We start from the raw sequence: 12243 nt of genomic DNA on the forward strand, positions 1-12243 counted from the left end.
GGAAAGTGTTAGCATCAAATTATCATTACAAGAATCTCTCTGGGTCCCCATTGACAAAGAAATTATATTCATTTCAATAACAAACTTAAGTAGGGAAGATACATGGGGGGAGGCACGCTGCATGGCATGCTCTCTATTTTGAATGCCAGTAAGAGTGTTTTGCAGGGATTTTGTGAATAAACCTCTTCTCCTTGTAGTACAGGTAGTCCTTGACCTTTTATTTAGCAACTATTTGAAGTTATGATGATGCTAAACAAAATGATTTACACCAGTCTGTGCATTTACAAGCATCACAGCATCCCTATGATCATCCCTATGAGCCATGATGGCACAGTGGTTAGAGTGCAGTACTGCAGGCTACTTCTGCTGATTGACAGCAGTTTGGCAATCCCACGGGTTCAATGTTGACTCAGCTTTCCATCCTTTCGAGGTGGGTAAAACGAGGACCCAGATTGTTGGGGCAATATGCTGACTCTGTAAACCGCTTAGAGAGGGTTGTAAATCACTGTGAAGTGGTATATAAGTCTAAGTGCTATTGATATTGCTATCATGTGATCACTATCCAGGCACTTGGCAATCTGCATGTAGTTATTATGGTTGTAGTGTCCTGGGATCAATGATCACAAAGTCAATGGGCAAAAAAGATAATATCATATATATTCACATTTTTCATTAAATGACTATCACTTAATGATGAAGATCCATTGTAGTTGCAAGTTGAAGACTATCTTAGCTGTTTTATCCATGTTTAGGGCTTGCTATCCAAACTACATTTATATCAATTGGCCCTCAAAGATTACATTGACTCTACTTTTTAGATTTCACTGGATTTTAATATGCTGAGCTAATTCCAAATAACTGGTAGATCGTAACTTCTAGATTCACCTTCGACACAAAGCCAGTTGGGAAAACGGGTGAGTCACACTGTCTGAATACTAGAAAGGAGGCAATGGCAAATCACTTCTGAAAAGTCTGCCTAGGCAAGCCACTGAAAATTTGACACAGTTGAACAGAAGAAGAAAAAAATCGAAATGAATCCTTGCTGGAACTGTAATTTGGCTATTTGTTTTATACAGGCTGAGTTGTCACCTTAATGATTAGGGCAATTTTACCACTGAATGAATATACTGTATGTAGGGGTGTTTGTATAAGGGAGACAGAGTTTCTCAGTAAGTTATTATTTTCTGAGTACTTGGAAGATGTTAATAACTAATTTTTGTTGATTTCATACAAACTAGATCAATAGAACTGCTATTCATCAGAATTTTGTCACAGAAATAATAAAAGACAGCTAATTTTCAGCCACATAAATCAATCTACATGCATGATGCGGTCGGCTATCAAGCTTCTCTAATCATAACAAATAAGTTATTACTTTCCTGCAAAGCAATATCCTATCAAGTGTATTGTTGCCAAGAAAAGTTCCCCCAATATTTTTTTTATATTTACCATCCTGTATGTGATCTTGTCAGCAAGACTGAATGGCTTTATGTGCATGGAGCATCAAGATCCAGACTTTGACATCTTTAGCTCTGGATAGGGTACCACCACCCTAGACAAACCTAGTCTGCACTTGAGGAGTTTTTCTGGATTTGTGACTCCTGCTCAAAGAGCAAGTGGCAGTTGTGGCTAAGCAGAGTCTTTACACAACTTTGGATTTTGTCCCAGTTATAGCGTTTTGTGCATCTCAAAGTAGTCTTTGACCTCAGTCATTCAAGCCCTGGTAATTTCATGCTTTGTCTACTGCATGGTGCTACCCTAGAAAAGCATTCAGAATCTTCAACAGGTGCAGAGTGTGATAGCAAGGGCAAACTTTGAGACCCCTACAGTGGCTCATTTTACATGCTGTTCTATGAGCTGCAGTGGCTGCCAGTTTGCTTTCAATTGCAATTCAAGGTGTTGGTTATTACCTATAAAGCCCTTCATGACATCGGTCCAGGTTACTTGAGGAACTATCTCACATCAATAGGACTTGCTACCCCAACCAATGCCAGCAGAAGAGGCATGCTGAGTATCACTGAAGGAATTCTGGCTGGTGGAGTCCAAGAGAACAGCCTGCTCACTCCTGAGGTGAGATTGGCTTCCACTCTCCTGACCTTCTCCAAGAGCCTGAAGACCAGGCTCTGCCAATTGTGTTGGGGCCCCAATGGGGGAGTAACACACGGGAAGTGATTTATTGACTATGTAGTAGCAGCTCCCACTCCCATCCTGTCCATTCTACTTCTTTTCTCCCCATCTTTGAGTTGTAACCTTTATTTTTTATTGCAATTTTATTCTGATTTTGAACATACATACATGCATATGTTTTTATTTTGATAAAAGCCACCCAGGGTCATCTTGCAGCAAGGAAATTTAATAAAAGTAGTACTAACACACACACACACACACACACAAATTTGGCATCTTGCCAGTCTGGAGAACTATCAAAAGAATAAGAAATGAAACATGAAGCACAAAGTAGCACAGAAAACATCATGAAGAAAATCTCCTAAATGGTTAACAACAGACAATAAAATATCCCTTCTTCAAAGAACTATTAACAAGAACACAGAAAATATAAATTCCCATGCAGTAAAATTAGTTCAAAACAAAAAGATATAATAAAATAGCAGTTAGACTTATATACCGCTTCATAGGGCTTTCAGCCCTCTCTAAGCAGTTTACAGAGTCAGCATATCGCCCCCACAATCTGGGTAGTCATTTTACCCACCTCAGAAGGATGGAAGGCTGAGTCAACCTTGAGCCGGTGAGATTTGAACAGCCAAACTGCAGAACTGCAGTCAGCTGAAGTAGCCTACAGTGCTGCACTCTAACCACTGCGCCACCTCGGCTCTTTTAAAAAAATACATGACTACCATCTGCACAATTATAAAATAGAGGATGAAAAAATATGTAATTCATTACAAATAGGCAGCTGAGGAGCCTAGCTTCAGAAAGTCTTATGACCATAGAATGGCTGCCCACTATCTGTTTAGTCAAGGTGGAAGGAAAATGCTGAAGAGGAATTTCACTTTTCAACACAACAATGACCAAAAGCACATCTCCAAATTAACAAAATAACAGCTTCACCAGAAGAAGATCAAAGTTTTGGAATGGCCCAGCCAAAATCCAGATATGAATCCAATTGAAAATTTGTGGGCTGACCTGAAAGGGCTGTGCACAGGACATGGCCTCATAATCTGACAGATTTGGACTGGTTTTGCAAGGAAGAGTGCCATGTTGATAGGCTCCAAAAGACTGAATGCTGTCATTAAATCAAAAGGTGCTTCAACAAAGTATTATTTTAAAGGTGTGCACACTTAATCAACCATGTTATTTTTTTATTTTTCTCCCTAAAATATTTCAGTTTATTTTTTTGATTGAATTGTACATTTCATTGGTTATATATTGAAGATGAAAAAAGTGATTTTTTTATATCTGAAAAACATAGCATTTTAAATAGGGGTGTGTAGATTTTACATATATATGTAAGGGAAGAAGTTGGTTCCTCTTTTCTGATTGTGTTTTTGTGTTCTTCAATGCGTGCACTTATTCTTCTATTGGTTTGTCCGATGTATGTGGTGGGGCAGGTGGGGCATGGGATTTCATATACTCCTTGATTTTCTAACTCAATTTTGTCTTTGGGGTTTCTTAGGATGGTGGATATTTTTCGGTTTGTGCAGAATGCTGTCTTGATGTTGTGTTTGCGGAGGAATTTGCTGATTCTGTCTGTGGTGCCTTTTATGTATGGGAGGAGGGCTTTTCGGTTTTCTTTTTTCTGTCTTGGATTTTAGTGGGGGTTTCTTTTTGGATTAGCTTGGTGATCTTATTTCTTTGGAATCCATTGGATGTCAGTACGTTAGTGAGAGTGTGTAGTTCGGTTTTTAGGTGTTGTTCATCAGCTAAGCATTTTGTTCTGGAGATGAGTGTCTTGGCTACAGAGTTGATCTGGGCTGGGTAGTGGTGTGAGAGTGCGTGCAGATAGTGGTTAGTGTGTGTTTTCTTCTGGTAGATGGTGTGTCCTAGGGAGCCATTAGATTTCCTGTAGACTAAGACATCCAGGAAGGGAAGTTGGTTGTTTACTTCTGTTTCCATGGTGAACTGTATTTTGGGGTGTAGGCTGTTGAGGTGTGTAAGGAAGTTGTCCAGTTGTTCTTTCCCATGTGGCCAGATTATGAAAGTGTCGTCTACATATCTGAGCCAGAGTTTGGGTTTGTGTTCAGATTTTTTCTAGAGCTTGGGTTTCAAAGTTTTCCATGTAGAGGTTGGCAATCAGAAAAGAGGAACCAACTTCTTCTCTGGTCCAACACCTTAAAGCCACAGGACATAAAATTGACTTTAAAAAGACCAGAACTATTGCCAAGGCTGAACATTTTAACAACAGAATAATCAGAGAAGCCATCAAGATAGAAAAACGCCCACACAGCATGAACAGGCGGGATGATACCTCCCGCCTGCCAGCCATTTGGAAGCCTGCCCTTAATGATAAACGAGTCCCTAACATGATGAATGACACCAGGCCCACACTCAGAAGGACCAGCAGCCAGACTGCAACTGCACCATTAGCCACTTTAAACCCCTCCTATCCTTACATGAAACACAAACCCCCAACCAATCAGAACACACCTCCACCCAATCAGAACACAGCCAAGCTCCCACCCAATCAGCTCAAACCCCGACTGGCAGTTAAAAGGAAGAAACAGCCAAGATCTCACATTGCTCCTGGAAGCACGAAGCCTGAAGATGACGAATGAGACTTCGTCGAAACGTCGCCAAGACACCTCCAATTTTACACAGGAGAAAACCCGAATAACCAAAGACCTACATACTAACACCCGCGAAAACCTCAGAAAACAAATATATATATATATATATATATATATATATATATATATATATATATATATATATATATATATATATAGGTATAGGTATAGGTATAGGTATAGGTATAGGTATAGGTATAGGTATAGGTATAGGTATAGGTATAGGTATAGGTATAGGTATAGGTATAGGTATAGGTATAGGTATAGGTAGGTATAGGTATAGGTATAGGTATAGGTATAGGTATAGGTATAGGTATAGGTATAGGTATAGGTATAGGTATAGGTATAGGTATAGGTATAGGTATAGGTATAGGTATAGGTATATGTGTATATATGTGTATATATGTGTATATATATGTATATATATGTATATATATGTATATATATGTATATATATGTATATATATGTATATATATGTATATATATGTATATATATGTATATGGACTTGGACTTTGGACTTAATCTTCGTAAATGTCAACGTCCACAAGGCAGTGACCGTTGCATTGTGAAGGCCAAAGGCAGAACGTCACGGATTACAGAGTTGTTTATCCGTGTGTTGTCCTGCCATTGGGTTCTCAGCTTGTTTCACGGTTCCGTCGCCATGGGAACCAACACTCCCCATTTATCTGGGCTTGTGACCGGCTATGGTTTTCCATAGGCTGGGTTTATATGTATATGTATGTATATATGTATGTATATATGTATGTATGTATGTATGTATGTATGTATGTATGTATGTGTATATATATATATATATATGTGTGTGTGTGTGTGTGTGTGTGTGTGTGTTTTTATTTTATTTGTGCTGATAAATAAATAAAGGGAGACTAGTATAGATCTATTTCAAGCTATTTAGCTCTCATCAGCTAGCCATACCCTTACTGGGATTTGAACCTGTTAGCTTCCTCCCATAATTGGGGCTTACCAGGGGTTGTAAAAATCATATATATATATATATATATATATATATATATATATATATATATATATATATATATATCTATCTATCTATCTATCTATCTATCTATCTATCTATCTATCTATCTATCTATCTATCTATCTATCTATCTATCTATCTATCTATCTATCTATCTATCTATCTATCTATCTATCTATCTATCTATGTATGTATGTATACACACACACATACATACATATATATATATATTGTGTATATGTGTGTGTGTGTGTATGTATATACACATACATACATATGTGTCTGTGTACTATATATGTGTATGTATATGGAGAGAGGGTGGGGTGGGGAGGAGAAACATTAAGTACTTTAAGCCTCCTAAAAAAATTAAATGTTTTACAAAACATTTTTACAATTTTTGCTTTACAAAACATTCTTACATTCTGCAAAAAGGCAAGCATGGGAAGGGAATTCAGCACAGCTTTTTCCAACAGCATCATTACATTGCTGCTATGTCTCTGGGGACCTTCAGAGATGAAAAGATAAGAAGGAACAGAAGAAAAAGACAATAACTCTAAGTCAGGAAAAGAGAGGGAGGGAGGGAATATCTGACTAAAGATTCCTGTCTTTCATATGCACAGATATTTGTATTGATGTTATTCCCAAGTGTTGAAACAAAGTGATTTTTTTCCTGTTTTTGTCAAGAACTACATATCCTAAAGATAATCTACTGGTTTAAACCAAAGGTGTCAAATTTGATTTCATTGAGGCCGCATCAGGGTTATGTTTAACTAAGGTGACCAGATTTTCAGATTGGTAAAGAGGGACACCTTTGACCGGAGGGAGGGGCTTGATTAAAAATTTTATATGGAGCAACAAAAATTTTCATATAACGCAAAAAAGTATTGTAATATTTTTTTATTTCAACTTAACTACAAATTACAAATATAAATTGTAACTGTTGCCAAACATCAAAAATTTGATCACGTGACCATGAGGATGCTGCAATGGTCGCTAAGTGTGAAAATGGTCGCTAAATGTGAAAAATGGTCATCAGTCACTTTTTTCAATGCCATTGTAACTTTGGTCACTATACCACCTTTCTTGCCCCAGTTCTTAAGTGAATAACTGCAGCTAATAAGTTAGTAACATAAGTGAATCTGGTTTCCCCATTTGACTTTGTCAAAAGATCACAAAAAGCAATTACATGACCCCAGGACACTGAAACCATCATAAATATGAATCTCTTGCCAAACATCAAAATTTTGATCACGTGACTATGAGGATGCTGCAACGGTCACTAAGTGTGAAAATGATCGCTAAGTGTGAAAAACGGTCATCAGTCACTTTTTTCAATGCCATTGTAACTTTGGTCACTATACCACCTTTCTTGTCCCAGTTCTTAAGTGAATAACTGCAGCTGGTATTTTGTATTTTGGATAGAATCTTTTTTTAAATAGTCTAAGACAATTTAAAAAAAGAATCCACAGAGAATAAATTGAAGTAAAACATTTCAAAGTATTTCACACAGAATAAATTTAAGTAAAACTATTTTAAAAATTCTGTGTACAATATATTTCAAAGTATTGTGCATAGAATTTTTAAAAATGGTTTCACTTCAATTTATTTTGGATAGAATCTTTTTTAAATAGTCTAAGACAATTTTAAAAAAGAATCAACACAGAATAAAACTATTTTAAAAAATCCTATGCACAATAAATAAAATATTATTTTAAAATACATTTTAAGAAAAAGAAAAAAACCCGGCTCACTTACCAGCAGGCAGACACTCCAAGTCAATCCAGAATGATGTAGATGTTAATACAAAGAACTGAGCAAATTAAAATAGTGAAATTAGTCAGGGAAATATTTTTCAAAGAAACTTTGCCACCATTTTTCCCACATGAGCTGACCTCCAACCTCTGTGCCCCTCCCCTCTGGAAAATCCAGGAAGGAACACTTGCGACTTCTCTAGCCAAGTATTTCCTGGAGCTCTATGGTACTGAGTTATTTTTTTCTTATAAAATGGGGTAAAAGAGTGGGAGGGGGGTCCGTTTTGTTGCTTTAACGTTTTAATATCTTCAATGAAAGTACTGAGACAGAGAGAGAGGTTAGTTAGACAGAGTGTCTTTTGTCTTGCCCCGGTTAGGATTTCTTAAGCAAATCCACTGGGCTTTCAACATGAAGCCAGAAAATTGGGACTTTTTAAAAACGCCCCGGGACACAGGACAAATTATTATAAATCGTGACTGCCCCACCGAAATCGGGAGATGATTCCATGAGGATGTCCATAAATCAATTTTGTTTGTAAGTCCAAAAATTTAAATTTAAAAATTTAAAATTTAAAATTTAAAAATATGCACATCACAGTTCTTGCCTTACATAAGTGACACTCATGCTTAATTTTAGACATTTATAGTTAATACACAAAGGAGGACCACTGCAAATTAAACACCAGGAATCAATGAATATATGGAATAAGCTAGCATTCAAAGTGGTGTTTGGTGAGCTTCTCAATGCACAAAGGTGCTGTCAAGTGCACATGTGCAGCATGCCATAAACTAACCCTTTCCTACCTTTTCCCACATTCTTCTTGGACACTCTAAGTTGGAGTTACAAACAGTTTTTACATTGGTAAAATTTGTAAAAGAAAATCATCTGTAAAAATATTCCAAAGTTTCCAGAAAAGCCACAATTCAAACTATTATTCAGTTAATTCATTCCTCTAACTTTCTAATTAGCCTTTACAATGAAGTATAAAAACTATTCTGTATTGTCATTTCTGCAGTTTATTAATCTGTAGTCCAGTCCATGGTATTTCTAGTACATTCAGGCATAAAATCATGTAGATAGATTCAGCATGGAAGTTGATTGCATTCTTTATTTTTTAAACTGAAGATGTATCATTTCTCAATGAGTCACAAGAGAATATACAATTAATGTTACTTGGGATTGATCAGTACTGATTTTTAAATAACGATTTATCATTAACCGATAAGTTTCAGCAGTGCTAATTGAATGTCAGATCATCATCCAGACCATGACATTTCTTGCTACAAATTCTAGCCCACTATCAGAAACTTGCTGCAGAAGAAGCAAGGGTGAGGCATAGCTTAATACATTTCTTTTACTGCTGATACTGAAGATCTTTAATAATGATCAACAATTGCAGAATACAATACAGAAATCAAACTATATTTATAATAGACCGGGATTTAAATTCTCATTTATTGATCATGTGCTTATGTGATAATGGATTTCTAACTGTTCCTTTCTCACTATTGCCTGTGGAAGATAGCTGGAAATATTTTGAAAATGATCCTGTCTGGTCTCGTAATTCCCGACTTACCAGCTTTAGCTACTTTAGGGAATGATCTGTTATATAGTGGTTGCATAGATACCATCTATGATGTTTCCCAATTAATTTATATTTTTTGGAACTCTTGGATGCCTAAATATATCCTATTTCAGATTTAAATACATGCTAGTTCACTCTTGGATGATTAAATGCATCCTATTTCAGATTTAAATACATGTTATTTCATAATGCTTTATCAGACTAACTCATTCAGTCAGAGACGAGATGACATAATGAAGTAAAACAAAATGTGTATAACTTCTGACTTGCCCCTTCTATCTTTAGAGTTGATTACCTATATTCCTGAATTGACTTTTCAAGCAGCATAATATATTGTCCAAAAAGAAGATGAGTCATTACTCTAACTGAAAGAATTGGAAAAATGCATTATTCATCTACCACATTTCCTTAGACTATTTTTATTAGTTCCATCTGGGCAGTTTATTTTCTGTTACTTTATGCAACCATGCTAATGCACACATTATCCAAGAGGCCAAAGTAAATAACTTTAACACATGCCACCAGAAATATGATATATCCATAATATGTAAACAGGAAAATTGTAAGAAATCTGCTTTTTCCATGATGAAGCCAGATGCTCACAGCATGCAGATCTACGGTTACATGTGTTATATCCAGTCTATACACTTTAAAATATTTGTTCATATGGGCAATTCTGAAAACTTGTAGTCCCCAGGATGAAGCCTACAAGAATCTGAACAAATTGATAATATCAAGCATGGACAAGTTAAAATGTAATTAATAAAGAATTCCTCCAAAGAGTGGGAAAATTACTACAGAAAAATTGAATAATGGAAACACCATCAAAGTCATCAATACCTGGGCCATACCTGTAATATGATATATTGCTGGAATTATTGATTGGCTACAAGCTGAACTGGACATTTTTTACACAGACCCCGAAAATATTCACTATTTACTATGTATTATATCCTCATAGTGATAATCATGACATATTGTTTTGGAAAAATGAGAAACTCTTTTTTAAAGTGGGGTGGAAAGCATGGGAACTTTTAGTACTGGATTTCCACCAGTTCGCACCAAGATGATGTATCTCAATAAATTTGTTCTTTGAGGAAGTGAAATGCCTCAGAGTTCGATTTGTGATGGGTACATTAATTGGAACCTGACAATTGGTAGATTATTCCTGCCCCACAGAAATTGAGATTTACTTCAAGTCAAACTGTCGAACAAGAAAAACATGCATTGGCTAATTACATAAAAGACAGCAAAGAACAGGCATCAATGCAAGTTAAAAACTGGAACTTACAAAATGTGCAATAAACAAACCAATGACCAGATACACAAAAAATGGAACTTTAGGACATTGCAACATTTCAAACCTGTTGTGAAGTTTTCAAAAGATGACCTAATTAATTTATGAGCCTCAAAACAAAGTTCAAAAGAAATCCAGTCATTTATTAGGATCAACATTTTGGCATGTTCTTCTGCAGAGCTGAAACTGATTACCAGATAATGGTCTTTGCACTTTACCCCTGTCTCTCCCCTCCCCTCAGTCTGTGTCATAAATCATATCTACCAATGAGGTGCTGCAGCAGGCTGTGAACTTTTCATCGCACACACCAGCTGTAGAAATATGAGATCCGACTCTGGCCAAAGGTATGAATAGAATTCTCCTCCCTTTTCTATGTCGACTTGATAATAGTCAAGGAAAAACTTTACAAGTTGAGACCTGTGTGGATTCAGACTTTTGCAAGATATATTTGTCTTATTAATTTAGCAGTTTAGAAAAGTCAAATTATTTTCTCTCGTCCACAGGTTCTATAGAAATCAGATCCATTTTTGATCCACAGCCATATACATGAAAATATTTGTTGTGAAAGACATTTTTCTGGGATTATTTATACTTAAAGAACTGAAGGATGACATTTTAAAAACACCCTGGCTGATGTTCAGCTATTTTAAAGGCTATTTTTTCCAAATATATAGAGAAGGACAGAGGGAGAGAGGGAGAAAAGGAGGATGGAGGTAGATAGGTAGGTGGTAGGGAGGGAGGGAGGGAGGGAGGGAGGGAGGGAGAGAGAGAGAGAGAGAGAGAGAGAGAGAGAGAGAGAGAAGAAATTAGGTTTATTATATTCTACAGTGCCTTCTATTTTCCTAAAAATAGATGCACTCCATTCATGTATTTACTTGCTAAAATGGCTATTTATATTAGCAGACTGAATGATGAAGTGCAATCAATATCTTTGACAAAATGGACAAGATAAGCACTTAGACTAGAGCAAAGGAAGGCAACTGTGCAGACTTTGTCTTGCCAGTCCCAGAATTCTGTTGAGATTTTGTACTTTAATTATCAACATTGCATTACCTCTGATCCTTTTCTCCCTGTAATCTGGATTTATCTTGTACATTTTTAATAAAACATAGTGATAGCTAATTTAGATAGTTGCTGTAATTACAGTACTACAGCCATGAAACCACAATTATATATATATATATATATATATATATATATATATATATATATATATATATATATATATATATATATATATATATATATATATATATATATATATATATATATTTAAAAATCAGATAAAGGATATCTGTACAGGAGACACAGTCCATTTAGGACTATGTCTATGCCTAGTATGTTTTTGCCACAATGCAAATACCTGCATGAGAGTAAAAAATTAATAAAATCAACCACCACAACATGACAAGTAGCCCAGAAATAAAAGCCAGGTTGACCTCTTATGGTTTACAAACTTTGAAGCAAATTCTAACTAAGAAAATGAAAGTGGTACCTAAAATGTACATTCACTATACATTCAATGCCCATTTGTGTATGGAAATTCTCAATCATCCAGACCAGGGATAGTCAACTTTTTTATACCTACCGCTCACTTTGGTATTTTTGTTAGTAGTACAATTTTATAACCGCCCACCGGTTCCACAGTAATGGTGATTTATAAAGTAGGGAAGTAACTTTACTTTATAAAATTTATAAAGCAGAGTTAGAGCAAACCCCTACTGCCCACCATGAAAGCTGGAACGTCCACTAGTGGACAGTAGGGATCAGGTTGACTACCACTGGTCTAAAGTTAAGATCTGATGCAAATAGGACTGAAGAAGGGAGGGAGGGAGGAAGGGAGGGAGGGAGGGAGGGATGAAAGG

This window comes from Thamnophis sirtalis, unplaced genomic scaffold (assembly GCF_051295495.1).
Source record: "Thamnophis sirtalis isolate CommonGarterSnake01/CBP01778 unplaced genomic scaffold, rThaSir2_p1.2 scaffold_2, whole genome shotgun sequence".
In the NCBI taxonomy this organism is placed as follows: Eukaryota; Metazoa; Chordata; class Lepidosauria; order Squamata; family Natricidae; genus Thamnophis; species Thamnophis sirtalis.